This window comes from Stegostoma tigrinum, chromosome 17, assembly GCF_030684315.1.
Source record: "Stegostoma tigrinum isolate sSteTig4 chromosome 17, sSteTig4.hap1, whole genome shotgun sequence".
Lineage (NCBI taxonomy): Eukaryota > Metazoa > Chordata > Chondrichthyes > Orectolobiformes > Stegostomatidae > Stegostoma > Stegostoma tigrinum.
This window is the reverse complement of record NC_081370.1, coordinates 53,078,991-53,085,607: the sequence shown is the minus strand read 5'-3', so window position 1 is coordinate 53,085,607 and position 6,617 is coordinate 53,078,991.

Below are 6,617 nucleotides of genomic sequence, written 5' to 3'. Positions count from 1 at the left end.
ATCACATGATAGTTGCAATCGTGTACAACCTTGTGCTACAGAAAATAGTGCTATAGAAAATTGCATTATGGGGAAATGCTATAGAAAATCACACTATAGAAAATCACATTATAGGGAATTCCAAAGAAAATCATACTATAGAAAATCACATTATAGGGAAATGCTATAGAAAATTGCTGTACTGTCGAGTAGAAAGTTCACCTTATCCAAACAGCATCCACTATTCATCAATCGTGTTACAGCCAATTTATGTTAACAAAACACACATTATGGTAGAAATACCTTTGGAAGTCTGGTCCAAAAAGTAAGAGCCCATGGGACCCAAGAAAAGTTGGCAAACTGATTTCCAAAATTATCTTATAAATAGGAGGCAAAGGGTGGAGGGTTGTTTTGTGATTGGAAGTCTGTGACTAGTAGTGTACCAGAGAGATTGGTGTTGGGCCCCTTTCTGTTTGTTATGTACATTAATGACTTGGTGTGAATGTAGAAGATATAATTAGTAAGTTTGCACATGACACAGAAATTGGTAGCGAGGAGGATGGTCTCAGGCTAACAGTCTGATATTGATCCACTGATAAATTGAACAGAGCAATGGTAGATGGAATTTAATCCTGATAGGGTAAGAGGTGATGGATTTTGAGGGGTCTAATATGGGAAAGTATGAATGGTCGGCTACTAGGGAGTGCTGATGATTCTTGTACAAGTCCAAAGATCACTGAAGGTGTCAGCACAAATAGTTGAGTGGTGAAGAAGGCATACGGGACGCTTGCCTTCACTAGCTGGTGCATAGAACGTAGGAGCAAGAAAGTCTTGTTCCAACATTACAAAAAATTAGTTAGGCCACGGATGGAATACAGTGTGCACTTCCAGTCGCCACACTACTGGGAGGACATGATTGCCCTGGAGAGAGTGCAAAGGGAATTCACCAGGATGTTGCCTGGGATGAAATGCCTCAGATATGAGGAGAGATTGAATAGGCTGGACATGTTTTCCCTGGAGCAGAGGAGCCTGATGGGGTATCTGATTGAGGTTAACAAAACCAGTTGAGGCATTGACAGGGTGGATCATGAAAATAACTTCACCGGGGCAGATGTGCCTAAGACCGGGAGGCGTAAGTTTAAGGTGAGGAGCAAGTAACTTAGAAGGGATCTGAGGAAATAATTTTCACCTGAGAGAGTGGTGAAGGCATATTCTCTCACAATGTTTAAGAAACAGATGGACAAGCACTTTAAGTGTAAGGACATAGAAGGCTTTGAAGCAAATGCAGGTAAATGACATTGATGTAGTGTGGTGTTTGTTGGTCAACATAGACATGATGGGCCAAAAAGCTGTTTCTATGCTGTATACTGAGAACCCCCATCAAAGTGATTCACAAAGGCACTGTTGAACCCCAAGAATCGACTCAGCCAGATTGTATTTCACCCAACAGGGAAGGCATTGTTGTAGTGATAATGTCTGTGAACTGGCAATGGAGAGCCCCAAGCTAATATTCTGCGGAAATAAAAACAAAATGCTGGAAAAGTGAAATAAAAACAGGGAATTCTGGAGAAACTCAACAGATCTGGCACAATGTGTTAAGACAGGAGTAAAATTAATCTTTTAAGACCAATATGATTCTTCCTTCCTCAGAATTGAAAGGGTTTGGAAAATGCTCATTTTTGAGCTATCAATAGAGGGAGAGGAATTGAGGGAAGATAAAGATGTAAAATAGGATGAAAATGAAAGTGAAAAGGGGAAATAGAGCGTGTGTGTGTGTGTGTGTGTGTGTGTGTGTGTGTGTGTGTGTGTGTGTGTGTGTGTGTGTGTGTGTGTGTGTGTGTGTCTGTGTGTCCGTGTGTGTGCATGTGTGTGAATGAATGTCCAGGCGACATAGGCTAGCCTAACGACCAACATGTAACCATTGTCAATTGTTATAAATCCTATCAGTTTCACTTATTCCTGTAAGGAAGAATGTCTGCTGCCCTTACCTGGTCTGGCCTACATGTGACTCCAGATTGCCCAGGTATGTCCTGTACCTAAAAATCTGTTCAAATCCAACTCCAATTACCACACTATCAGCCCACTCTCAATCATCAGTAAAGTGATGGAAGGTGCCATCAACAGTGCTATCATGCAACACCTACTCAGCAATAATCCGCTCAGTGATACCCAGTTTCGGTTCTGCCAGGGCCATGCAGCTCCTGACATCATTACAGCCTTGGTTCAAGCACGACAAAAGACCTGAATTCCACAGGTGAGGTGAGAGTGACAGCTCTTGACATCAAGGCTGAATTTGACTGAGTGTGACATCAAGAAGCCCCAGCAAAACAGGAATCAATGGCTACCAGGGGCAAACTCTCCAGTGATTGGAATCATACCTGACATTTAGGAAGTTGGCCATGGTAGTTGGAGATAAAACATCTCAGCTCCAGGACATCTCTACAGGAGTTCCTCAGGGTAATGTCCTAGACTCAACCATCTTCAGCTGCTTCATCAATGACCTTCCCTCTATCATAAGGTTGGAAGTGGGATGTTTGTCAATGATTGCACAATGTTCAGCACCAGTTGCAACTCCTCAGGTACTGAAGCTGCTCATGTTCAAATGCAGCAAGATATGGACAATATCCAGGCTTGGGCTGACAAGTGGCAAGTGACATTCACACAGCACAGATGCCAGGCTATGACCATCACCAATAAGAGACAACCTAACCACCACCCCTTGACATTCAATGGTGTTACTATCACTGAATTCTCCACTATCAATATCTTAGTGGTCACTATTGACCAGAAACTCAGTTGGACTCACCATGTAAACACAGTGGCTACAGGAACAGGTCAGGGGCTAGGAAAACTGCAGCAATTAACTCACTTCCTGACTCTTCAAAGCCTGTCTACCATCCACAAGGCACAAGTCCAGGAGTGTGGAATACACCCCACTTGCCTGGATGAGTGCAGCTCCTATAATACTCGAGAAGCTTGGCACCATCCAGGACAAAGCAGTCCACCTGATTGGCTCTACATTCACAAGCATCCACTCCCTTCACTAGTGATGCTCAGTCACAGCAGAGTGTACCACCTACAAGACGCTCTGCAGAAATTCACCAAATATCCTTACACAGCACCTTCCAAACCCATGGTCACCTGCACCTAGAAGGACAAAGGCAGCAGATACATGTGAACACCACCACGTACAAGTTCCCCTCCAAGCCACTCACCAACCTCAGTTGGAAATATATCACCACTCCTTCACTGTCACTGGGTCAGAATGAATAAATTAAAAAATACTCTGAAATATTATTGCCACTTAGTTGGCTTCGAAAACCATTTAGTTCAAGGGCAATTAGGGATAGACAGCAAACATGGCCATACCCAGCAACACCCACATCCCTTCTACGAATTTTTCAAAAATCCACACATTTTCACGGTGACATCCATTAATTCAAATGTCCCTTTCATATTCACATTCTTCCATCTTTCCCTCAACAATCTAACTTGCCACTCTGATCTTCTCTCTAATCTTGTTCAGTTCAAACTCTTCCCTACCCCATCTTGACCTCATGTTCACAATCTTATCACACTTAGTCACTTCCTCTCCAACCAAAAAAAAACTGAGCTTGTCATCTCATTTGCTGTCCCTCCCTCATCATCACCACATTCATTCATCAGTTTGGGATTCTCCTCCTTTCCCAACCTTTTCTATTACCTCTCCTCTTTACTTTCCCTGTTCTCCTTCTACGCTTTCTGGCCAATGGTCAACATTTTCCTTTCATCTCTTTCCCACTCCTCCTCCATTTCCCTCTTGCCGTGCAAGCTGCACCTTCCCTTGAAATGCATTCTGCACCTTCTTTCCTTACTTTTCCCCCTCCCCTAGCCACATATACTGCCTTTTCCCATTTAGGTATTCAAATTCTTTCCTTCCAATTTATTGTAGATTCTGCCCTGCTCCTTTTACAATGCAGGATGCTATCTCCTCGATCTATCCATTCTGTCCCCATCTCCTTATATTACACTCTGTATCCCTCCCTGTTCCATGTAATCTGTCTTTCCTCCATTTACAGACTCATTCAGTTCTTCCCTCCAGTCCAATTTATTCTCATTCACTCCTTCTTTTCCCTTTCAAAGTATTTACCCACCCCACTTTATTTTTAATTTCAAATGTTTTATTTGCATATCAAAAAGAAAACAGTTACATTGCCTGTCAAGCAAGCTAATAAAAAAGGGTTATACATACTTAATTTAATGAAAAACAGGTCTTTGGCACTTCCATTTGATTCAAAATCCTTTGGTTATAAAGGTTCCTGTGTTCTTTATTATTCATTACTTGTCTCTCCAAGAAAGGGGAAAAGACAAGTGTAAGAAAAAAAATGGATTTGGGAGGGAGTTGGTTCAGGTAGAAGGGGATTGACAGCAGCATGAATCCAGCCAGTTCATTCAAAATCCAAGTATTGTTTTCTCAGAGACACAGCGTGAGAAGGAAAACAGAGCTCTTCCTTGCTCATTTTTCCCTGGATTTGATTCTCTTCACCTCACTCCCAATTCCCTGCTACTCGGTTATCCTGTCACTCATTGTCAAGTGCTGACTATCATTCATCTACACACTTCCAAAGGAACAGGTGAACTTGTGACCTCCCATTACTCACGATTGCCCAGAGGTCCACAGGGCTGCTCCACCAACAGAGAGAGAGAAAGAGAACTAGAGGTGAGTTTAACCTGGGGGCCACTATACCTCATGCGAGAAGTGAGGTTGAGAAGGTAGTAACCTCATTGGTATGCATATCATCACAGGAGTTCACACATGCAGTGTATGCAGTTGGATGCTCAGGGCAGTATCAGTGGGAGTGCGTGAACAGGAGGAATAGAACCAATTGTTTGTGGCAGCAATCACATGTAGGAGAATGGGTAGGTGCTGTAAGAGGAGGCCCATTTGCCCTGCTGTATTTCACATGTCTCCTTCAAATAAAGAAATCCTTTTAATATACCCTGCCTGTGACACCAATTCCATAAGGTGTGGATTTGTAAAAGAAAAGTGTCCTAGCAAACTGAAAGTGTGGCAATAACTGAGGTCTCATCAGCATCAGCTACATCATAAGACCAAAAGTAAATCTCTAACACTCTAAGGAGTGCCCCAAGTAACTGACACAGAACATCAACGACTGACATTTTTGTGTGTAATCTGATACTCAAAGCGCAGGCAACACAAACCTATCTGTGCTTTTGTTTCTTATCTGCTAGTTTGAAATTTTTTGGCCTGCAGATCTGAGAAAAACTTCATTTAACATTGTTTGTGAAACAGACTAAACCTAAATAAAGCTTCCCAGTATCACAACTTCAGACAAATGCATTTTAATGGGAACATAGGCTTAAATGCTATAGCTGGCCACCAAGGCTGTCTGACCCATGAAAACATCAACTTGGACTTTCTTGTTCTGCTGTTGCTGCAGACTGCTGTCATGATAACAATCAATAAATATGAATAAAGCAGAGTGATCTGGGTTTGGGCAGGAGGGGCCACAGCAGGCATGAAATGGGAAGAACGCAGTGTGGGTAGAGCATCACAAAACAGTATTCTCGTGGGTGGGCTCATGGCAGGTTTCCAAAAACTTGTTGCTAAAGGGTCCACCATGAGCACAGATAGTGGCCACAGAGCCAAGACCCTGCCTGAGGCCCCTGTCAGAGGCTAGACTTTAGAAAGGTAAACCTGTTAGAGGAAGTGACAAAAGGCAGTCACAAGTCATGTTGAGATATGTTTGCAAATTTTTTCTAGGTTTGTTAGAAATCACATATATGTATTATATGCTTATAATGTGTGGGGATATTCTTTGCCGTGAGACATGAGCTTTTTCTTAAAATGTTTGCCATTGTTCCTATAAACCTTTTCGGTTAAATCCCTTTTACAGTCCACTTCAGTGCTTCTGTCCCCATCCTTATGTAATTACCTGTATTTAAGTTTAGCAGTTATTTGCAATGAAAGATTCTCCCTCTCAAACTGAATGCTAAATTCTATCATATTATGGTCACTATTCCCCAGGGAATCTTTCATTCTGAGGTCATTTATTAAACTGCCTCATTATACATTACCCAGATCCTAAATAGCCTGATTCCCTGATCCACAACATGTTCTTGGAAACAGTCCCAAATACACTGTATGAAATGTTCCTTGAGGCTACATTTTCCAGTTTGTTTTACTTCATCAATCTAAGAATTGAAATCACCTCTGATCAATACACTGCTATGTTTATATGCCCTAATCCCTCCTGATTTATTCTTTGTATTATAGAACAGGTACTGCCAGGGGGCCTATAGGCTGTGCCTAACAGAGTCTTCTTCCCCTTGTTATTTTTTTTATTTTCATTCATATGGATTCTTCATTATCCAGTCCAAGTTATTTCTTTCTGTTATACTTATTCCATTGCATACCAACAAAACTACCGCATCACTTTTTCCTTCCTACCTGTCCTTACAAAAAGCCACAAACGCCTGAATATTTAGTTTCTAGATTTGATGTAATGGATGTAAGATCATACCCATTAATCTTTATTTGTCACCATTAGAACATAAAGTCCAGAAGAAATATGAACAGGAGTAGGCTATTTGGCTCATCAAGCCTACTCCATCATTTAATAGGATTATGGCTAATT